Source organism: Erpetoichthys calabaricus, chromosome 2 (genome assembly GCF_900747795.2).
Source record: "Erpetoichthys calabaricus chromosome 2, fErpCal1.3, whole genome shotgun sequence".
NCBI lineage: Eukaryota > Metazoa > Chordata > Cladistia > Polypteriformes > Polypteridae > Erpetoichthys > Erpetoichthys calabaricus.
The window spans coordinates 167,318,237-167,342,754 of record NC_041395.2 but is presented as its reverse complement, the minus strand read 5'-3'; the positions used below and the strand labels follow the sequence as shown (position 1 = coordinate 167,342,754).

At 41.4% G+C, this 24,518-nt stretch overlaps 1 protein-coding gene and 6 non-coding genes across 7 annotated transcripts in view; all 7 read left to right on the top strand.

Annotated features, from left to right (window-relative positions):
- LOC114669508 (presenilins-associated rhomboid-like protein, mitochondrial) overlaps positions 1 to 24,518 on the top strand; it is a 1,019,231-nt gene that overhangs the window by 214,325 nt on the left and 780,388 nt on the right. The window lies entirely within an intron of this gene.
- Positions 3,906 to 3,988, top strand: trnal-uaa (transfer RNA leucine (anticodon UAA)). The gene has a single exon. It is a non-coding gene; the product is annotated as a tRNA-Leu (tRNA).
- On the top strand, positions 4,348 to 4,419 carry trnat-cgu (transfer RNA threonine (anticodon CGU)). Its single transcript has one exon. It is a non-coding gene; the product is annotated as a tRNA-Thr (tRNA).
- On the top strand, positions 6,602 to 6,684 carry trnal-uaa (transfer RNA leucine (anticodon UAA)). The gene has a single exon. It is a non-coding gene; the product is annotated as a tRNA-Leu (tRNA).
- trnat-cgu (transfer RNA threonine (anticodon CGU)) lies at positions 7,030 to 7,102 on the top strand. The gene has a single exon. It is a non-coding gene; the product is annotated as a tRNA-Thr (tRNA).
- On the top strand, positions 20,883 to 20,965 carry trnal-uaa (transfer RNA leucine (anticodon UAA)). Its single transcript has one exon. It is a non-coding gene; the product is annotated as a tRNA-Leu (tRNA).
- Positions 21,313 to 21,384, top strand: trnat-cgu (transfer RNA threonine (anticodon CGU)). The gene has a single exon. It is a non-coding gene; the product is annotated as a tRNA-Thr (tRNA).

The following is a 24,518-nucleotide window of genomic DNA, read 5'->3' as shown; positions in this document are numbered from 1 at the left end:
CAGCTGACTCCATGAATTCTTTTAAAAACAACTCAAAACTCATGTGTTCAGGGAGGCTTTCAGCGCTACTTGACTTTACTACCTTTCTCTCAGTTTACCTTTATGTTAAGATGCTCATGTAACCTGTATGTGTGTGTGCCAGACCATCAATTATGTTGTCTGTTAGGCTTTTTTCTCTGAATTCACTGTCTTAATCTTCTTAATTTATTTATCTGGTTTGTACAGCCCTATATACTGTATACCCTGCCATTCAATCTTAAACTCTGTGAAGTGCCCTAGCATGGGAAAGGCGCTATATAAATAAAATGTATTATTGTTATTATTATTATTCCTTCTCCCTTTATCTTTATTCACTTATTAATTCATCTATTTACTTATTTTTACTAGGTTCAAGTTTTACTCTGTTGGCCATGCTCTCTTTCTCAGGGGTGAGGGTTGATTTGTTTTCAATCCTATTTTTGTAAAAATTGATCTACTTGTATGGAATGTTGTGTGATTACAATAAAATCAATAAAATAAAATAATAATATTAGTTGGTGGCACAATGGGTAGCACTGCTGCTTCGCAGGTAGGAGACCCAGGTTCGCTTCCTGGGTCCTCCATCCATGAAGTTTGCATGTTCCCCCCGTGGGTGTGCTCCGGTTTCCTCCCACAGTCCAAAGACATGCAGGTTAGGTGCATTGGCGATCCTAAATTATCCCTATTGTGTGGTTGGTGTGTGTGTGCCCTGCAGTGGGCTGGCGCCATGCCTGGGGTTTGTTTCCTGCCTTGCGCCCTGTGTTGGCTGGGATTGGTTCCAGCAGACCCCTATGACCCTGTAGTTAGGATATAGCGGGTTGGATAATGGATAGATGAAAAGAATTAGTGGGTGATTAGATGAGAGTGTCCAGGAGTGAACACCGCAATGTGCACACATAATCAATGATTATCACTGATATTACCCAGTTTTACTGTCTGATGTCTGCCTCTCAGAAACTCTGAGGCATGTAGCATAGTTAAAAGTTCATATTTAAGATTTTCTTTGTGTAAACGCTTTGTTATGAATGTGATAAATGCTGGGCAAAAATCTACAGATAGAATCCTTTATTATCTCGGGAGTCAAAATGCTGTAAAATGTAATAGTGGAGGATGTTTACTGCCCTTTCAACTCATCTATTAGTATGATATGGTATGACTTAACTGAATGACAAAGAGAATCTGTAACTGACGTGAAATACTAAATAAGTAGATGTTCGGATATTTTCATTAATTTTAAGTGGACATCTGGACAAATATAGATATTTTGAAATACTTGTAGACTAAATTAACTTTTGTTCTAACACTGTGTTTCTTCTCAAAAAAGTGTCTTGCTCTCCCAACAATAAGACCTGGATTACTAAGGACCTGAGAGGTCTCTTGAATGAAAAAAGAAAGCATTCAAATGGAAAGACAAAGAGGCACTGAAGGATGCACAATGAGTTCTAAAATAAAAGTTGAGTGATGAATAGGAAGATTAACAAGCTAAAATAGAAAACAAACTCATGTAGAATAACATGAAAGTTGTCTGAAAAGGACTGGGCATAATTACTGGACTTGAGCAATCTAAGGCTCAGGTGCTAGAAGGGAGTGTTAAGCGATATTTAAATAGATTTTTCCTCCCACTGCCACCTCCTTACATTGACCGGTTTCATCACATTGTCCTTACTACATCACAAACTCCTACCACATAAACTGAAATGGCTAGTGAAGATTTCACCTATGACCATCAGTAGGGGCTTCCCATAAATGAAGACCAAGTGAACAGACAACTGATGAAGCTACACTACTGGAGAAGAGATGTAGAACACTACAGGTTATAAGTTGTTATGAAAATGCACACAATTGAATGTGTTAATGTTTCATGACATCAATGACAAAAAATAAGTCAAGGAATCATTAAGTGTACAAAATTTTAATACAATTTTTGATTCATTGAAGTAGCCACCATTTGCTGATATGACAGTCAAACTGTGGTAACCCTTTTGATTCAGAATGCCAGTCACTGTGTGCAACTCACCAACTCCAGCAAAAGTACCCCAGACCATCACACTTCTTCCTCCAAGTTTGACAGTTGGTGTCACACAGTGAGAAACCATCTTCTGAACAATTTGACAACGTACAAACAACCTATGTGATGAAACAAATATTTTAAATTTTGATTCATAGGTCTATGGGTGGCACGGTGGCGCAGTGGGTAGCACTGCTGCCTCGCAGTTGGGAGATCTGGGGACCTGGGTTTGCTTCCCGGGTCCTCCCTGCGTGGAGTTTGCATGTTCTCCCCGTGTCTGCGTGGGTTTCCTCCCACAGTCCAAAGACATGCAGGTTAGGTGGATTGGCGATTCTCAATTGACCCTAGTGTGTGCTTGGTGTGTGGGTGTGTTTGTGTGTGTTCTGCGGTGGGTTGGCACCCTGCCCAGGATTGGTTCCTGCCTTGTGCCCTGTGTTGGCTGGGATTGGCTCCAGCAGACCCCTGTGTTCGGATTCAGTGGGTTGGAAAATGGATGGATGGATGGATCATAGGTCTATAAGACCTTTTTCCTGTCTGCAGTAGTCCAACATTGGTATTTAAAGGTCCTATTTTGTATTTTAAGCAATGTCTTTCTTACTGCCACTCACTTAGTCAAACCTCCCCCACACAGTCTCCTGTTCACATTAGGAACTAAGACTTCCTTTATTTTACATCTTTTAAACTGTGCTTGAAGCTGTTGTGCTGTGAGGAACAATTCATGCAAGCTGGTTGCCCTCAGAAATGTGTCTTCTGATTGGGTTGTGGCTTTGCGTCTGCCAGATCTCTTTCTCTTAGAGCTTCTTCCAGTTTCCGCTTGCATTTGGCTTGTGCAGGACACCACTGTACTCACTGACACTTACATTTGTTTATTTGTTTTTTGCAATCTCTCTAAATGGAAGGCTTACACTTCTAAGGTTAATAATGCTCAGTCCAATTTCATTTCTCAATTGCCGTTTTCTTGCCATTATCGCTGGAATTTAGAATTTTCTACACTGTAATATTGTCCAAGTAGTACATCAGAGGATGTAGTAACACAGTCTGTTCCACCTCTACTTTAAGAGAGATAGAGGGTATTTAAGTAATCAACGGAAGTTGGGAAAACAATGCAAGTTATTTGCTTCAACTTACAAGGCTTAATTAACCTTAATTGCTGCAGAACTTCTGTACATTTTGTCCTATTAAAAGTTCCAGGAAGAATGCCCATTTGTAATATTTTAAATTTTAAATTTAAACGTGTGGCAGTTTATTCTTTATCTTTGAGTTCATTCATTAAATTTCAACATTAAATTTAAAGATAAACTCCAGACCATTAAACTGGGAAACTGGAACACTGAGCTGTTCTAAAACTTTTGATCTGTAATGTACACAATAGAAAAAGCTGTGAGACCAGATGGATCCAGTCCTCGAGATTCTTAAATATTGTGCTGACCAACTTTATGGTGTTCTGTATCACCAATTCAGTCTCTCACTAAAGCTCCAGAAAGAGCCACTACTTTGGAAAAAAATCCAGCATTGTTCCTATTCCAAAGAAGGTAGGCACCTCTTAAACTAATGACTATACATCAGAGGCACTTATGTCATGAAGGGGTTAAACTTAAGGCTCCATGCACAAATGCCCCAATTAGTCAAATCCTCACTTCTGGTAGCTTACTATTCAAGAGCATATGTTTCCTCTATTCAGTAGTATGTACTTTGGGAAAAAGACTTACCTATACTAATCAGCTAGCATTCATCAAACTCCACTTTGCGGTGTAAAATACTGGCCTCCCACGCCAAAAGGGAAGATGAGACTCCACCTCATTTTCAAGGAGCTGATAGAAAGAGCACAGTTTTCATGGAGCGGCAAAGACAAAGGTTGATTAAACCGCCATTTTCTACCATCAGAATGGCTGAGTGGTTAAGGTGTTGGACTTAAGATCCAATGGGCAAATGCCCGTGTGGGTTCAATCCCCTCTTCCGATAGCTTGTTGTTCAAGTGCACCTGTTCACTCTGTTTTTGGAACGGTGTTAGTGGACAGCTCTCACCTTTAGAAAGTTAAGCGAAATGCTTTCCCAATGTGCATCCTTATCTCAGCTAAAAATCCATTCATAAATGTACTTGAGATAAGTGTTCTTCAAACAATTCCACAGGCCCCCGTTGCTTTCTAGTGCTTGTATTCTGGTAGAACCACACTGGATCTTTTGCTACCTTTATTGACTTGGGAATGGAAAAGCAGAGAAGGACAGAAGTGAAATTAACTCAATGCCTACCCTTAACCCTCAGCTTACATGCTCGTCCTTTTCAGAAAAGTGGGTGGACTAGAGCAGTAATGCAGTAGTATGGCCTTGTAGCTCAGAGGCAGAGCATTGGTCTCGTAAACCAGGGGTCGTGAGTTCAACCCTCACCAAGGCCTTTGTACCGCCCACGCTTGAACTTTTTGGCAACGGATGGCATATTTCAGCGATTCACCCACGCATTCATTTGATTGGTTGAGGCTAAAATCTTTCCTGTACTCGCCGAATCCTTCTTCAGAGAGAATAGATTTTCTAGGCACACGGATTAATAAAGGCATTTCATTTACAATGATCATCAATACATTTATTGAACAAATTCGCTAATGAACGTGTATCTTAAAGTTCGCAAACAGTTTGCTTCTAGCGTGGAATCACCAAATAAGTATTTATAGGGAAGAGTCTTTACAAGGCGTTAAAGGACCATCCCTACATTCTTCATGATGTCAGGCCAACTTTCATGTATCTGGGAAAGAGGACAAACGAAAACTGAAAGACATCATTTATATAGAATTCAATTACTTTCTTGTAGTCTCACGCTGGCTTAAATGGTTGCATTTTGAGATGCCCGAAAGTGCATCGATCAGTTAAACATAGTGTAGTCGGCACCACAGAAAACAGATTAAGGAATCGTGCTTCCAGCAGTTCAACCGAAGTCAAAAGCCGCTGGTAAGATTACTCCATTTGGCCCCTTTCCAAATCTTGTCTCAATCTGACTACTGTAAAAAGGAGGCACCTGTCCCATGTAGACACACAGCCAAAGAAGAATCCAAGGGAGGCTTCTCCAATGCTGAGGGCAATTGGCAACAGTGTTTCAAGGGAAACGTCGCCTTGGTCTAAGAGTCATCTTGCTAATGAAGCTGGCATAAATTTGGCAAATGCACAAGTGGCAACAGTCCCGCCTTCTCAAAACACACACAGTCCCTCGGAGTGACAAAGGGTCTATTCTAGCCCTTATCCTTTTCCCATTTGTCTCTCTGGCAGCCCGGTTTGCAGCACAATCTTTTGGAGAAACTCAGCTTTCTGAAAAGAATTAAGGTTCACTTTAGCAGGAGACGGACCCGAGGCAGGGCGAACCCGCAAGCCATAATGACTTTACACCTGTCTACTTACTGTACCAATCAGCCAGCATTCATTAAAGTCCACTTTGCGGGGTAAAATACTGCTAAAGTACGGCCACCTGCTGAAAACAATGTCACAGAGAGCACTTTACCGAACCATCGAAATCACATTTTATCTTTCAGGTAACTCAAATTCCTCTAGTAAAATCTGCTCCTGTCCAGCTGTTAAATAATGAGCACTGGCTTATTTCTTGTCGGTGAAAGAGCTTTCTGCTTGTTATCAAGCTGAACCTCCTCTGCACGTTTTCCTGCCACTCATCTAAAAACAGTGGAAACCCTCTCACACGGTTCCCGCAGGATTTGGATGTTTTATTCTGAAACCCGGCAGGGTTCAGTAAACGTTTTCTCTCATGAACAGAATAAATTCACAAGGCAGATTCGCTCTTTTCAAATTGTGACAACAGAGAGCCCCTTTACCATAAGATCTCAAGCCAGCTGTCGTTTTATTTAAAGGAATGCGTGAAGCCCTACATATCTGAACGTCTTGCTTGAAACCCATTTGAAGATCTCTAAACATTTTTATGGAAATGAACAAGACTAGGAAAACAATTGTAGTGGAATGATCTTCAGAGGGTACCCTGTAATTACATCTGGTCTTCTTTGTCATTGCCAGGCTCCTTAGTCAGCCTTGACAGAGTGGTTTCCACACACAACAGTGACACAGAATTCACTTTTCTTCTCCAAGTACAGCCAGACAAATTTAGATCAAGCTGTTTGAGGTTAAGGAAAAGTCGAACCTGCAAAAATAATGTTGGACATTTTCAGGAATGACGTTGTCACAGGATAACCTCACCTTGCTGCCTTTCACTAGCTGGCCGGAAGGAAACTAGTTTGCCAAAACACTAAAAGTGTGCCATGATTAGCTATCACGACTCCTCAACAGGAATCACTTCAAATCCAAACAAATCCTCTTGTGAATCAGCCACGTTTTTCACTGCAACAAGAGCTTTACTCGGGATGGTTAGGTGTCACTTCGATTTAGGATTTCAAGATGTAAACATTTGAAGCATGGGAACAAAGTGAAAGAAGCGAGACGTTCCCCCTGAAGTGGGAGTCGCCCATTTTGTCCTCCTGCGCCGGAAAGGAAGATGAGGCTCCACCTCTTTTTCAAGGAGCTGAAAGAATGAGCGCAGTTTTCACAGAGTGGCGAACACAAAGATTGATTAAACCGCTATTTTCTACCACCAGAATGGCCGAGTGGTTAAGGCGTTGGACTTAAGATCCAATGGGCAAATGCCCACGTGGGTTCAATCCCCACTTCTGGTAGCTTGTTGTTCAGTGCACCCATTCACTCTGTGTTAGGGCACAGCTCTCACCTTTAGAAGGTTCAGCGAAATGCTTTCCCAATGTGGATCCTTACCTCAGCTGAAAATACATACGTAAATGTACTTCAAATCAGTGTTCTTCAAACAATTCCACAGGCCCCGGGTGCTTTGTAGAGCTTGTGTTCTGGTAGAAGCACACTGGTACTTTTGCTACCTTTATTGACATGGGAATGGAAAAGCAGAGAAGGACAGAAGTGAAATTTACTCAATGCCTACCCTTAACCCTCAGTTTACATGCTCGTCCTAACACAAAAGTGGGTGGACAAGGGCACACATGCAGCAGTTTGGCCTTGTAGCTCAGTGGCAGAGCATTGGTCTCGTAAAACCAGGGGTCGTGAGTTCAACCCTCACCAAGGCCTTCATAGCACCCACACTTGAACTTTTTGGCAAAGGATGGCATATTTAACCGATTCAGCCCATGCATTCATTTTATTGGTTGAGGCTAAAATCTTTCCTGTAGTCGCTGAATCCTTCTTCAGACAGAAGAGATTTTCTAGGCACACGGATTAATGAAGGCATTTCGTTTACAATGATCATCAATACATTATTGAACAAATTCGCTAATGAACGTGTATCTTAAAGTTCACAAACAGTTTGATTCTAGCATGGAATCACAGAATAAGTATTTATAGGGAAGAGTCTTTCCCACATTCTTCATGATGTCAGGCCAATTTTCATGCTTCCGGTGGTTCAACAGAAGTCAAGAGCCGCTGGTAAGATTACTCCGTGTGGCCCCTTTCCAAATCTTGTCTCAATCTGACTACTGTAAAATGGAGAAGGGTCTGGTTGCAGCCTGCAATCCCTATGACATTAGACACGGAACGCCCTTCATATCATGGAATGCCCCCAACACCAGTCACGGTACACCCGCTGATGACAGTTTTAATACGTCATCATTGTTTTTGTCGGAGTTCAAAGGAATGGTGGACTTTGAATAAATCTTTCTGAAAGCTTTTTGAGGAAAGAAGAAGAAAGAGTTTGAGTTGGAAATCAAGATGGCAGTGAGTCTGTTGCAATTTTTACTAATATTAGATTATATTATACTTTACTGCTAGGGTGTAAATTATACCACAGTGTAATAAAGATGTTGAATCAACTTTCAGGTTCCATGCAGTACTAAGCGCTCTAAGAAAGTTTTAAAAGTTAAACAACAAACAAGTCGGTTTGTGTAGCTAATTGTTACAGGACTGTTCGGCATACTCGATTCTGAATAGTAAATCAACGGATTCAGCAGTCAATAATTTTTTATAACAATTGGTATGATATGTAATTGACCGTTGTTGAGTATAATTAACCATAGCTAAGTGTAACGGATTGTAATTAAATATAAGTGACCGTGATTAAGTACTTATAGTTGCCAGAATATCATTCATCATTTGTCCTGTATATCACATACATGCTAGTTAATCAGAAGCAAAACCTATCAGTAACCTGATATTTTAAATAGCAAAATATATTTCAGAAAGACAATACAGAGAGATTGAGCCAATATAAGGTAATGTTCCACAGAAAGCTTCTTGTTTGCATAAGTTTCTAAGGCAAACACAGTTAATAGTGGATATACTGGTTTTTCAATTATAGTAATGTTGCTAGTCAGAAGTTTGAATATACTTAGGTCACTTTAGATGATCCTTTTCATAGTTCTGTATATATATATTTACAGTACATAACTGAAAATTTTAATAAGTAACTACAAACAACGGGCAAGTGTGAATGCAATATTCAATTACCTCCAGTTCAAGAAAGTTCAAATTAGATTGTAGGTAATAATGGGGAAAAGAACAGCTAGTACAGAATCATGTTGTTATTATTATTATTTTTTATAAAGTTCTTTCAATGATAGTACAGTTTGTTTGAACTGTTAAAACAATATTAATTGTTTCATACCCAGCTCTTCTGCATTCTTCAAAAATGCTGCTTTTGAAGTTTTTTTCAATTGAAATAAAGTGAAATGATTGTTCTCGTGCATGTTTGTCAGTTTTAAGAACTTTATATCTGTTTTATATTCACCAGAGACACATAAGTATATTGAAGACCACAGAGGAACCTACAGTTGTGTTTGGTGCTCAGGAGTATGCTTGTCTGTTTTGCTATAAAAGAACAGATTACGCAGGCATCATCAGCCACTTACAGAGCCACAATAGGACAGTAGTTGTTCATGGAGGTATGTGAAGCTCTCTAGAATATATCTTGTAACTTGTAAAATTTGATTAATTGACACTTTTAATACAATTTAATGGAGCTAGATATTCCCCCTTAACTACATGTTTTTATTTGACAAAATAGTATACTGTGCACTTTTTCACCTTTTGAAAAGCTAGCTTTTAATAATTTTAGATTAATTCATTCATGACTGTGTATTAACAATTTTCTCTTTAAAATATTTAGTAGAATATGACAAAGGTCATAGTACAAATACTTTAATTTTTCAGAAAAAATGGCACCGGTCGCTGCCCAGCCTCTGCCCTCTGAATTCCATAAAGTGGTCCAAGATAATATCAGAAAGGTACCTACTGAGGTATGTGCTCCACCTGACTTTCATAACCTTCCCAAGCACCTAATACTACATTGTGTAGCCTATGTCCAGGAATTGTTCCACTGACTGATCCTGTCCTAATTTCCTCAAAAGCCAACATTGTTACCTTCTGTGGCACAGTTGAAGGTAAATCTTGCACACCTTTTTGAATAGAGATGCATTTGATCAATGAAGTGCCATTTTTTTGTTATATAATTTGACATAGTACTAGTTAATTATGTTCCTAGGCACTGATGTAACACCATTTGAAACTATTTGATTCTGTAACTGATGTTTTATCTCCTTTTAAGCATATACTTAATCAAACAAAGACAATGATATTTCAGATTCAGGTGATGGCAGGGTGGCTTTGAGAAACACTGATTAGACTTTTTTTTCCCCTTACAGGTGTAACCACATATTGTGAACAATATTACTAGGAACTGAAGATGGCGCCGACTGGTGTGGCTGGCTGTCTTCTCGTCTCTCTAGTCTATGTTTTAACTTTGTTTTTATGTTTTAGTTTATCCCAAAGGCCACTGTCCTATGATCGTGAGTCTTTACTAAACATATTTTCTGGCTTGCTTTCCTCTCAGTTTTCATCTCCTGGTTGGATTTTTTGTGAACCTCCACCTTTGTTTCATTCATCTCCTGACTTCTTCACCTGCACGCCGGTGTTCACCTGCATCAGTGAGTTGAATGCCCCTCGGAGACGCAAACATACCCGCCGCCGTCGTGGGAAAAGAGCCGGAATTGCTGTTAAACAACCCCGACTCAAGTCCCAGAGCTTTGATTCCCGATGCCTGCGAGTCGTCTATGACCCATCTTCACCTGCTCAGGACTCCATCCCTGGTTCATGGGCGCTGGACACCGGATTTAATTTCTCCATTTTCAGGACAGCATCACTTTTCCTCGGCCTGCAATCGAGTAGTAAACACTGCTAATCTTTGCATGCTCACCCGTGCTCATCCTGCAACAAGCTCTTCTACCTCTATCAAGGCTGCTGTCTTGAACGTGAGATCAGTGTCTAATAAAACTTGTATTCTGCAAGACTTTGGGGGGGATGCATTGCCACTATTTTAAAAAGTATGTTCTTGTTTCCAAGCCTTACAAAGGGTCCGTTTAGGAGCTTTGAACTTCAACTTTTCAAAGTGTGCAGCTCCCCTTCTCTGCTGTTTGCTGTGTTTTATAGACCTCCTGTAATTAATGATACTTTCATCTCTGAATTCTCTGACCTCTTGGCTGATATCACCCTCTCTCATGATAAAGTTTTTATTGTTGGTGATGTCAACATTCACGTTTGTTGTCAATCGAAACCTTTGGTCAATGACTTTTTATCACTTCTGAACTCATTTGATTTTATACAGCATATTAATACGGGGGGCGGCACGGTGGCGCAGTGGGTAGCGCTGCTGCCTCGCAGTTGGGAGATCTGGGGACCTGGGTTCACTTCCCGGGTCCTCCCTGCGTGGAGTTTGCATGTTCTCCCCGTGTCTGCGTGGGTTTCCTCCGGGCGCTCCGGTTTCCTCCCACAGTCCAAAGACATGCTGGTTAGGTGGATTGGCGATTCTAAATTGGCCCTAGTGTGTGCTTGGTGTGTGGGTGTGTTTGTGTGCGTCCTGTGGTGGGTTGGCACCCTGCCCTGGATTGGTTCCTGCCTTGTGCCCTGTGTTGGCTGGGATTGGCTCCGGCAGACCCCCGTGACCCTGTGTTCGGATTCAGCGGGTTGGGAAATGGATGGATGGATATTAATACGGCAATTCACTCTCTCAGTCACACCCTCAATCTCGTTGTTACTCGTAATATTTCAGTGAAAAATATTGATTTATGTGATGTTTCTTTTACTGGTCATTTTTTTTTTATTACTGTTGATGTCCCGACTATGTCCCCCACGCTGCTCGCGCATTTTAAATTCTTCGATTATATGTGATTTTAAAACCATTTTCTCTAGTCTTTATGTGCATGACCAAAATAATGGTATCGATGATTCTGTCGAAAAATTTAATTCTTCTTGTAAAACGGTATTAGACTCAATTGCTCCGCTCAAAACACGCTGTAATAAGGGTAGACCTGCTCCCTGGCTAAATGAAAATATACGATCACTGCACCGCGCCTGTCGAACTGCTGAACGGTGTTGGAATAAAGATGGACTGATTGTCTCTAAACAGATTTTTAGGACTTCTCTTTTCAATTTCCAGCCTGAAGTTAAGATAACGAAACAAAATTTCTTTGCCGATTTAGTATCCCGTCACTCAAAGAATCCTAGGGTGTTATTTAATTCAATTAATGCGGCCATTCACCCCCACTCTGCGATGGGATCAAATAGCATTGCTCATTCATGTGACCAATTTCTATCATTCTTTGTCAGCAAAATCGATACTATCCGCCGTGGCATTGTTCAAACGGGCTATGAGCTTTCTACTGTTAATCATGATATTGTCTTAGAATCCTTTGATCTAGTCTAACTTTCACAGCTAAAAAGAACTATTGACACCCTTAAACCAGCCCCTAGTCCTCTGGATATTGTACCAGCACATCTCTTAGTGGAAGCCTTTGATGTGTTGGGCCCACCCTTATTAGACATTATCAATGATTCTATTAGTTCGGGAGCTGTGCCCTCATTTTTTAAACATGCTGCAGTCCATCCCCATCTAAAAAAGGCAGAATTAGATCCTGGAGTTTTAGCCAATTTTCGTCCAATTTCCCAACTGCCATTTCTGGCTAAAATTCTAGAAAGAATTATTTATAATCAATTGGTTGATCACCTTAACTCCAATAATTTATTAGAGATCTACCAATCTGGCTTTAGGCGTTATCATGGTGTTGAAATGGCAGTCCTGAAAGTGTCCAACGACATCTCTCTTAGTACTGACTCAGGTGATGTGGCAGTCCTTCTCCTCCTTGACCTGTCCGCTGCCTTTGACACTATTGACCATGAGATATTGCTGTTGCAGCTTGAACATCTTTTTGGGCTTAAAGGGGCTGCTCTTAACTGGTTCAGGTCATATTTAACTGGTAGACACTTTTCAGTTTCTACTGCTCCTCTTAAATATGGTGTTCCTCAGGGATCCATTTTGGGTCCTATTTTGTTCTCCATACACCTTCACCCTATTGGAGCGATTTTTAGGAAATATAACATTTCTCTTCAATGCTATGCTATGATACTCAGGTTTATATTCCTGTCTGCAACTCTACAACAAATCAACTCCACAACTGTCTGTCTGAACTAAGATCCTGGATGGCTAATAATTTTCTTGATCTAAATCAAAATAAAACGGAGGTGCTTATAGTGGGTCCATCAGCTAAAGCCCAAATTGGTCTTGGACTTCTCGACTCTTTCTCTGTCTTTTCCAAACCTCAACTCTGCAATCTTGGTGTTACCTTTGATAGTAACCTCTCTTTTGAGAAACAAGTAAATTCTGTAGTCAAGAGTTGTTTTTTCCAACTTTGTCTATTAGGTAAGATAAAGCCTTTTTTATCTTCTAGGGATATTGAGATAGCTACTCATGCGTTTATTTTTTCTCGTCTCGATTACTGCAGCTCACTGTTTTCTGGGATTAGCAAATCCTTGATACGCAGGTTACAGTTGGTCCAAAATGCTGCCGCTCGCTTTCTGGTTGGGGCAAGAAAGTATGACTCTGTTTCTCCTATTTTAGCTTCTTTACACTGGCTGCGTGTCAGTTTCCAAATTGATTTTAAAATCTTGCTGCTACTTTTTAAATCTTTACATGGGCTTGCTCCTGCCTATTTATCTGAACTGTGCGTTTTACATCAGCCATCCAGAGTGCTTAGATCTTCTGGTCAGCTGTCTCTGGTTGTCCCGCGTACCAAGTGTAAAACCAAGGGGGACAGGGCTTTTGCAGCTGCTGCGCCTCGCCTGTGGAACTCTTTACCTCATCACATAAAGGAGTCGTCTACAATTGAACTGTTTAAAACAAGATTAAAGACTCATTTCTATTCACTTGCATTCCGTGACCTTCAGTAATACTGATGGTTTCCTCTTTGTGATTATATAACATTACTTCTATTTTTTATGTATATAACATTACTTCTATTTATTATGTACTTTATTTTATGTTCATATATTTTATTTCTATTTTTATTTTATGTTAATTTGTTTTGTTTTTCTTTTATTTTATTATTGTAAAGCACTTTGGCCACAGCATTACTATGTTGTTTTAAATGTGCTATATAAATAAATTGACATTGACATTGACATTGACTGTGTGGCCAGGTCTATAGATTTCAGGAATGGAGTGCAGGTCTTCATAACTTTAATGACCACATCATTCTCAGCATTCATTTATGTCTGTTCTTAAGGAACTCGCTCCGGGTTAAGAGTTAACATACATACATATATGAGAGTTGTTATGTTGTGTTTCATCTGTTCATGGCTGAATGTACACCATAGGTTGGGATATACGGTTCCTATATTTTAACACTTCTGACCTTTTTCCACTAGTGTTTTGTATTAGTGTCATGTAGTTCATATAATATAATGATGAACATTCCAGTCTGTTTTGCAGAATATCAATAAAATCAATCTGAACACAGGGTACAATTGGATATAAATGTGCATTAGATTAGATTACACTTTATTTGGTGTGTGTGTATGTGTTTAACTATATGTAAATATATATAGAATTTAATACTGTGTGTGAATGAAGCCCAAACCAGTTGCCAAAAGGAAGTAATTTGAAGATCTATGTCTGTGTGTGTGTGTTATGTTTTGTTGTTTTATTTTTTTCTCCTCTACAACATCTAGTATGTCAGGCATTGGTGAAAAAAGTTGATCTTATAAATGCAAGCTGTATTTTCAATCGTTTTTTTGCATCAGCTTATTTCAGGAGATATATTCTCTATTATTTACTTATAAATTATATTTGGCTTTTCTTAATTGTAATAAACTGTTATACTGCTGAATAATTCTTTGTTTTTATAATAAGGTTAAATTTAGCTACATTCAAAGAAGGTTAGATAAACTGACTCTTAACACTAAAATATGTCAACAGTTTCTGTGTGAACTTTGTTATTTAATTATGTGGTTGGCATTATGGTTTGTTTTGTTATATTTTCATTTAGAATCACACTTCCATTGGAAATGCTATAGATATCCTTGAACTGACCGCAAACCAAAAGTTTCCCAAGTGAGACTGTCTTTTGCATGGATACCTCCATTTTGAGGCGCTCTCAGCACATGAATATAATTATTCTTGCATATGTTGTGGATTTCATCCTCCAGTGGAAGTGATGGACCTTCACAAGAAAGGAGTTTTTAGTATGCCTGGTGGGTAGATGACAAGTGTGAAACTGTGGTGTACTTCTTAGTTTCTTAGCGTTTATTATTTTTAATTTTGTCCTGATTTTCTGCAGCCAGTGAAATAGAAGAAACCCCAAAGGATTATGATGGCAAAGTAAATGTGGAAGATTTTTGGGAGTCAGTGGACATTGAAATGATAAGTCATGGCTTTGTTAAGAGTAATCATTACATTTTGTCTTCTTTAGCTTTTAACCATTACATAAAATATATACACAATGAATTTTATATTCAATTTCATGAAAGTCTCATTTACTCTCATTAAGGTAACTGTCAGAATCCATTTGTTGTAAAACCAAACTACCATAATTGAGCACCATGGATTGGTACTCATACAAGAAAATCTAGCACCGTGCTCAACACTGAATTTGCTAAAGTACCTCAAGTTCAGGAACCTGAGGAGGCTTCTGATATATTTGTCACTGAGTACAGATTATGTGGCGAGTTCACAAACTTAAAGGTATCTAGTATGGCATCTGTCTGTAATGTTTCATGTATACCTTTTTACCTGATCATCAAAGAAGTACCACCCAAATTCACATTTTTTTTAAAGTTTGTATTTTGATCTAAGTATTAAGCAGTCTGTGTTAGATGTTCTGTTAATTAGCATAACTTCTAATTAGACTTTTATCACCAATAATTGCTAGACTAATATAAATATAGGTAATCTCGGTACAAGTTCCCAGTTGTACAAGTTCCAGGTCCTCCCTGCGTGGAGTTTGCATGTTCTCTCCGTGTCTGCGTGGGTTTCCTCCGGGCGCTCCGGTTTCCTCCCACAGTCCAAAGACATGTAGGTTAGGTGGATTGGCGATTCTAAATTGGCCCTAGTGTGTGCTTGGTGTGTGGGTGTGTTTGTGTGTGTCCTGCGGTGGGTTGGCACCCTGCCTGGGATTGGTTCCTGCCTTTTGTCCTGTGTTGGCTGGGATTGGCTTCTGCAGACCCCTGTGTTCAGATTCAGCGGGTTGGAAAATGGATGGATGGATAACATTTTACTAACATTTCTATTGCAATATGTTTGGGTGAATGTTTCAGCAGTTTTTAAAGCATGCTTACTAAACTGGGAACAATTAAATTACATATTATTTGAAATGATGAATTTGGCCTTCACAAGTGACAATGCTGTGGTAATTGGACTCTTTGTCTTTCAGGGACTCACTTCAGTACAATTCTTGTAGATGTGCAGATTGAATTGAAATGGGTCTTACAGCAATGTATTAGTAAATAAAAATGTGTATTTTTTTCACTACAGAGCACTTAGTCATTTTGAATTATTTGTGCACTTTCTGAATGGTTTCTAAACAGACATGACATTCCTTTGAAGATGAACTGCTATGGTTGTACACTGGAGTTTATTTTTTTCTTTTTCACTGTACCTCATGCATACAGGCAGTAGAGACAAAAAGCAAGAGAAATCAATCGAGCTGAGCATTCCTATGACATGCATTGATCATATTGGTGTGTTTATTTCATAAGCCAATTTGATTGTTCATTGAGTAAAAGTGGAGTTAATATATTGATATACCTAATAAAGTACTTGACAGTATTTTTTTTTTCTTTTTCATAAAAAACTCTTCATTGATCCAAAACATCTTGACTGCTTGTGACTGGCTGGATGCCAACAAAGACCGACTTGTTGGGACAGTACACCGGCCAAGAATTCTGGAAATGGACAAGGATGAAGTTACGTACACAATTGAAAAATTAGAACAAAGGGAAGATGATGAAGATACTGAAGAAGTCATGTCCACCTTGTTATTTACTTTTGAATGCATGAAGGACATTAACTTTTTTCTTAATGAGATACGGGGTAAAAAAAATATTCCCATCAGTTGCTGCTGTTCGACAAATTAGATTTTTGTGTTTTATTTTTATTTTTTTCAGCCTTCAAAATTTCCAAGGAACTACATGTGGCAGAAAGCCTACATTGATGTCATTTTGTTCAGTGGATTTGATCAGTGATTCACTGTAAAGAAAAGCGGGGATGGACTGGCTTTCTGACCTGGTTCAATAGTTCCTTGTCTACTGAAATGACCAATGTAATGCATGGAGGACACGGATGGATGTCCTAACTGGGATTGTGTGCTTTATTTCATATAAATAAATTCATATTTGAAACTGGATCTTATGTGTATGTGTGTGGTTGTGTCAAGGGTTTGGGTGCTAAAATGCCCCCCACAGGTTACACTCCCCTATGTGGTAGTTATAACAATGATCTTTGTGTTTTGATACATCACTTTAATTTTCAAGACCAAGACTGTTGGCCCCCTCCTCAAACCGCCACCTTATCGTGGTGGAGGGGTTTGCATGTCCCAGTGATCCTAGGAGCTCTGTTGTCCGGGGCTTTATGCCCCTGGTAGGGTCACCCAAGGCAAATTGGTCCTAGGTGAGGGATGAGACAAAGTGCGGTTCAAAAGACCTTCTATGATGAATAAAAAATTTGGACGGCGTTTTCCCTTGCCCGGACGCAGGTCACCGGGGCCCCCCTCTGGAGCCAGGCCTGGAGGTGCGGCTCGATGGCGAGCGCCTGGTGGCCGGGCTTGCACCCATGGGGCTCGGCCGGGCACAGCCCGAAGAGGCGACGTGGGTCCCTCTTCCCATGGGCTCACCACCTATGGGAGGGGCCAAGGAGGTTGGGTGCAGTATGAGTTGGGTGGTGGCCGAAGACGGGGACCTTGACGGCCCGATCCTTGGCTACAGAAGCTGGCTCTTGGGAGGTGGAATGTCAACTCTCTGAAGGGGAAGGAGCCTGAGCTAGTGCTCGAGGTTGAGAGGTTCTGGCTAGATATAGTCGAGCTCACCTCGATGCACAGCTTGGACTCTGGAACCAATTTCCTTGAGAGGGGCTGGACTCTCTACCACTCTGGAGATGCCCCCGGTGAGAGGCTCCGAGTGGGTGTGGGCATACTTATTGCCCCCTGACTTGGAGCCTGTACATTGGGGTTTACCCCGGTGGATGAGAGGGTAACCTCCCTCCGCCTTCGGGTGGGGTGACAGATCCTAACTGTTGTTTGTGCGTATGCACCGAACAGCAGTTCGGAGTACCCACCCTTTTTGGAGTCCCTGGAGGGGGTGCTAGAGGGCATACCTTCTGGGGACTCCCTCGTACTGCTGGGAGACTTGAATGCTCACGTGGGTAATGACAGTGAGACCTGGAAGGGCGTGATTGGGAGGAATGGCCCCCCCGATCTGAACCCAAGTGGTGTTTTGTTATTGGACTTCTGTGCTCATCACGGATTGTCCATAATGAACACCATGTTCAAGCATAGGGGTGCTCATATGTGCACTTGGCACCAGGACACCCTAGGCCTCAGTTCGATGATCTACTTTGTGGTCGTGTCGTCGGACTTGCGGCCACATGTCTTGGACACTTGGGTGAAGAGAGGAGCGGAGCTGTCAACTGATCACCACCTGGTGGTGAGTTGGCTTCGATGCTGGAGGAGGATGCCGGTCAGGCCTAGTAGGCCCAAACGTGTTGTGAAGGTCTGCTGGAAACATCTGGCAGAGTCCCCTGTCAGAAGTAGCTTCAAATCCCACCTCCGGCAGAACTTCAACCACGTCCCGAGGGAGGTGGAGCACATTGAGTCCAAATGGGCCATGTTCCGTGCCTCTATTGTTGTTGCTGACTGGAGCTGTGGCCGTAAGGTGGTCGGTGCCTGTCGTGGCGGCAATCCCCGAACCCTTTGATGGACACCAGTGGTGAGGGATGCTGTCAAGCTGAAGAAGGAGTTCTACCGGTCTCTTTTGTCCTGTGGGACTCTGGAGGCAGCTAATAGGTACCGGCAGGCCAAGCGAAGTGCTTCAGTGGTTGCTGAGGCAAAAACTCGGGCATGGGAGGAGTTTGGGGAAGCCATGGAGAACGACTTTCAGACGGCTTCGAGGAGATTCTGGTCTCTCGGCGTCTCAGGAGGGGGAAGCAGTGCAGTGTCAGCACTGTATATGGTGGGGATGGTGCACTGCTGACCTCGACTCTGGACGTTGTGGGTCGGTGGGGGGAGTACTTCGAAGACCTCCTCAATCCCACTAACATGCCTTCCAATGAGGAAGCAGAGCCTGGGGACTCGGAAGTGGGCTCCCCCATCTCTGGGACTGAGGTCACCGAGGTGGTCAAAAAACTCCTTGGTGGCAGGGCCCCAGGGGTGGATGAGATACGCCCGGAGTTCCTCAAGGCTCTGGATGTTGTAGGGCTGTCTTGGTTGTCACGTCTCTGCAACATCGCATGGACATTAGGGACAGTGCCTCTGGATTGGCAGACCGGGGTGGTGGTCCCCCTCTTTAAGAAGGGGGACCGGAGGGTGTGTTCCAACTACAGAGGGATCACACTCCTCAGCATCCCTGGAAAAGGCTATTCGGGTGTTCTGGAGCGGAGGGCCCGTTGGATAGTCAAACCTCGGATTCAGGAGGAACAGTGCGGTTTTCGTCCTGGTCTCAGAATAGTGGACCAGCTCTACACCCTTAGCAGAGTCCTGGAGGGTGCATGGGAGTTCGCCCCAACCAGTCTACACGTGTTTTGTGGACTTGGAAAAGGTGTTCGACCGTGTCCCTCTGGGAATCCTCTGGGGGTGCTCTGGGAGTATGGGGTACCGGACCCCCTGAAAAGGGCTGTTCGGTCCTTGTACAACCGGTGTTAGAGCTTTGTCCGCATTGCCGACAGTAAGTTGAACCCGTTTCCCGTGAGAGCTGGACTCCGCCAGGGCTGCCCTTTGTCACCGATTCTGTTCATAACTTTTATGGACATAGCCAAGTTCATCAATGCCTTATCCTGAAATGTCTCACAGGTGCTCTCTGGAGTCCATTCCAGTATGAGACTGGAAGTCATTTATGTTTGACCAGATAGAAAACTGTTGTAATTTGTACGACTATAGCATACTGTGCAACAAGCGCGTCAATACTGTCTGGCAGAGAGCATGATGCGAGTGACGCTGGGAAAGGGCGATATGATAAATCGAGTAATGTGGTGTGTTGTGCTCTGAAGGGCGTTCCATGACTGAACCTATGGGCGTTCCGTGATATGGAGGGCGTTCCGTGTCTAAAGTCAGAGGTATTGCAGTCTGCAGCTTCACTCTGTTGGTAAAAGGAGGCACCGGTCCCTTGTAGACACACAGCAAAAGAAGGATCCAAGGGAGACATCTCCAATGCTGAGGTCAATTGGGAACAGTGTTTCAAGGGAAACGTCGCCTTGGTCTAAGAGTCGTCTTCCTAATGAAGCTGGCATAAATTTGGCAAATGCACAAGTGGCAACAGTCCTGCCTTCTCAAAACACAAACAGTCCTTCAGAGTGACAAAGGGTCTATTCTATCCCTTATCCTTTTCCCATTTGTCTCTCTGGCAGCCCGGTTTGCAACACAATCTTTTGGAGAAACTCAGCTTTCTGAAAAGAATTAAGGTTCACTTTAGCAGGAGACGGACCCGAGGCAGGGCGAACCTGCAAGCCATAAGGACTTTACACCTGTCTACTTACTGTACCAATCAGCCAGCATTCATTAAAGTCCACTTTGTGGGGTAAAAAACTGCTGAAGTACGGCCACCTGCTCAAAATAACGTCACAGAGAGCACTTTAGCGAACCATCAAAATCACATTTTATCTTTCAGGTAACTCAAATTCTTCTAGTAAAATCTGCTCCTGTCCAGCAGTTAAATAATGAGCACTGGCTTATCTTGTGTCGGTGAAAGTGCTTTCTGCTTGTTATCAAGCTGAATCTCCTCTGCACGTTTTCCTGCCACTCATCTAAAAACAGTGGAAACCCTCTCACACGGTAAATGCAGGATTTGGATGTTTTATTCACGAACCCAGCAGGGTTCAGTAAACTTTTCTCTCATGAACAGAATAAATTCACAAGGCTCATTTCAAATTGCGACAACAGAGAGCCCCTTTACCATAAGATCTCAATCCACCTGTCGTTTTATTTAAAGGAATGCGTGAAGCCCTACATATCTGAACGTCTTGCTTGAAACCCATTTGAGGACCTCTCAACATTTTTATGGAAATGAACAAGACTCAGAAAATAACTGTAGTGGAATGATCATCAGATGGTACCCTGTAATTACATCTGGTCCTCTTTGTCATTGTCAGGGTCCTTAGTCAGCCTTGGCGGAGTGGTTTCCACACACAACAGTGACACGGAATTTGCTTTTCTTCCCCAATTACAGTCAGACAAATTTAGATTAAGCCATTCGAGGTTAAGGAGAAGTCAAACCTTCAAAAATAACGTTGGACATTTTCAGGAATGACATCATCACAGGATAACCTCACCTTGCTTTTTTCACTTAGTGGCGAAGACAATGATTGATTAAACCGCCATTTTTTACCACCAGAATGGCCGAGTGGTTAAGGCGTTGGGCTTAAGATCCAATGGGCAAATGCCCGCGTGGGTTCAATCCCCACTTCTGGTAGCTTGTTGTTCAAGTGCACCCGTTCACTCTGTGTTAGGGGACAGCTCTCACCTTTAGAAAGTTAAGCGAAATGCTTTCCCAATGTGGATCCTTACCTCAGCTGAAAATCCATTCGTAAATGTACTTGAGATCAGTGTTCTTCAAACAATTCCACAGGCCCCCGTTGCTTTCTAGTGCTTGTGTTCTGATAGAACCACACTGGATCTTTTGCTACCTTTATTGACTTGGGAATGGAAAAGCAGAGAAGGACAGAAGTGAAATTTACTCAATGCCTACCCTTAACCCTCAGTTTACATGCTCGTCCCTTTCAGAAAAGTGGGTGGACTAGGGCAGACTTGCAGGAGTTTGGCCTTGTAGCTCAGAGGCAGAGCGTTGGTCTTGTAAACCAGGGGTCGTGAGTTCAACCCTCACCAAGGCCTTTGTACCGCCCACACTTGAACTTTTGGCCACGGATGGCATATTTAAGTGATTCACCCACGCATTCATTTGATTGGTTGAGGCTAAAATCTTTCCTGTAGTCACTGAATCCTTCTTCAGAGAGAATAGATTTTCTAGGCGCACGGATTAATAAAGGCATTTCATTTACAATGATCATCAATACATTTATTAAACAAACTAGCAAAATACCCGCGCTTCGCAGCGGAGAAGTAGTGTGTTAAAGAGGTTATGTAACTATATATATACATAAACATATATACATATATATACATATCTACATATACACATATCTACATATACATATATATACATATACACATCCACATATACATATATATATACATATACAAATTTACATATCTACATATATATATATATATATATATAGATATAAATATAGACATACATATATACATACATACATTCACATATATATACAGTATATATATACTGTATATATACATATCTACTTATTGGCTCCTGTATTTAGGATATAGCGGGTTGGATAATGGTATGCATAGCCCTATTTGCCCGTTTTCATTTTTTTTTCAGTAATATTTCAGCAAACCCGGAGCTTGTCAGTTCAAATCCTGGTACTGACACCACTGTGTGACCCTGAGGAAGTCACTTCACCTGCCTGTGCTGCAAAAAACAAAAGTAATGTACCAAATTGTACCTGAGATGTTGCAAGTTGCTGGAATAAAGGCATAAGTAAAATAGATAAATATGTATTATACACATAGGAACTATTCATTTATTTTCAGTTAAGTCATCTGCAGCAAACTTTTATAAATGAGGGTTTCTCATTTTTAGATAGTACAAACTGTTTCTTCTTCATTGAGGTTTTCTCTTGGAGAGGTTTTTTCATTTCATTGAAAATTAAAGCAGCAGCTGCCAAAATATGTAGCTTTCTTATTAATTTTTCAACATTGTGTAAAATAAATTTATAAAGTAACAGCCATAAGTCATACTAAGTCAGTATGATCAAGGGGGGGGGGGGGGGGTGTATCGTTTAATTAAAGTGCATATGTCCTTCTTAAGTTGGCATATGCTGGGTTTATGTCCAAGTGTCTGTTGATGGCGTTTTCATCTGATAGCCAAGACTCGGCCAACTCTCTGGCGCTTTTTGTACTGGCCTTAAATTTTACTTTTACGTTGTCCCAGTTGAATGTGTGTCCTGTCGATTTAGTATGTGCATATATCAAAGATAGTGCGTCCTTTCTTCTGACGGCGTTGCGATGTTCCTGTACACGTGTTGAAATTCTTTTTGACGTTTGTCCTATGTATACAGCTAAGCAAGAATTGCATGGAATACTATAAACTGCGTTTCGTGTTTCGGCTGTCGATTTCTTGTTTTTAGCATTAAACAGGACCATGCGCAGATTGTTGGTGGGTTTATGTGCTATTTTGATGCCCCACTTGGTCAGGGTGCCTGCCGTGCCTTCTGACACATTATGGTGATACGGGAGTGAATGCCAGGTGGGGTGGGGGTTCTGATTTACGTCGATTGTATGCTGATTCCTTTGGCGTCTGCTGTGTAGACTCCGATTAATGAATGATTTTGAGTATCCGTTCGAGGTGAAAAGTTGAAACAGATAGCGTCTCTCATTAATTTTTGTTTCCTTGGTATTACAATGCGTGTGGACTCGTTTAAATAGGGTTTTCACGCAGCTCCGTTTATGAGATACCGGGTGGTTGCTGGCGTAGTGTAGGATCTTGTCTGCGTAGCATTGTTTGCGGTAAACACTTGTGGTCAGGGTGGCGTCACTATTTCTTTTGATGTAAATGTCCAGGAAATTGATGTGTCGATTGTTTTCTTTTTCCATTGTGAACTGGATTGCAGGGAATATTGTGTTAATATGATTGAAGAACTCATTCAGCTGGTTCTTTCTTAATATGACGAATGTGTCGTCTACATAGCGTATCCAAATTTTGGGTGTAATCTGGGATAAAGCTATGTTTTCAAATCGTTGCATTACCAGTTCAGCTAGGAGTCCAGATAACGGTGATCCCATTGGCATGCCTTCTTTCTGTGTGTAATACTTGCCGTTGAAATGAAAGTGCGTTTTTTGGCAAAGTGATATTAGGTGCATTATGTCTTTGATGGACAGTTTGGTTCTTGTCTCTATGGTGGGGTCCCTATCCAGTTTCATTAATAATGTTTCTGTGGCCAGTTGGATCGAGATCATGGTGTATAGCGATATAACATCAAACGAGACCATGATCTCGTCCTCGGCGATGGATACGTCATTCAAGCACTGTAATGCTGACTCCGCGCTGTTGACAGAATAATCTGAGTCGTCAGTTAAATGTTTAAGTAGTTGGAAAAGTCTTTTTGACAAGTTGTATGATGGTCCGCCTATTAGGCTAACCACTGGTCTGTATTTTAGTGGTGTTTTGTGTATTTTTGGGAGTCCATAAAATTCCGGGCAGTTAGCATCATTGGATTTCATTTTGTTAAAGTTCTGTACATCCAGGTGGTTACCATTTCGGAGTTTGGACAGAGTATAGTTTATTTTATTCTGTGTGGTTTTTGTTGGGTCGTTATTTAGCTGTTGATAAGTATTAGTGTCCAAAAGCATTTCTTCCATAGCTGTGGAGTATTGTTCTCTGTCTAGGATAACAGTTGCGCCTCCTTTGTCAGCTGGTGTAATAATAATGCTGTTGTCATTCCGTAAAGATCTTAGAGCTTTCTGTTCACTTGCCAGAATACATAAACCCAGCATATGCCAACTTAAGAAGGACATATGCACATTAATTAAACGATACACCCCCCCCCCCCCCGATCATACTGACTTAGTCAATGCCACCCACCCCACCCAATACTGAATGTGTTGCTATATATTGCCTTTGATTCTTGTAAGTCTAAGCATTATCCTCTGATGAAGACCCCTGATAGGGGTTGAAAGCTCAGGAATAAAACTATTTTATGATACGTGATTCGTTTTTTCTCCCTTTGTGGATCTCCAACTGCAAATATGCAAACCGTATCACAGACCTTCTCTTCCATATATATATCTATATCCGAAGCCGTGCAAGCACACTCTTGAGAATGCAACGTATAGTTGTACAGAAGAAAAGCAATCTTGCCTCAAATGAATGGCAACCTTTTGTA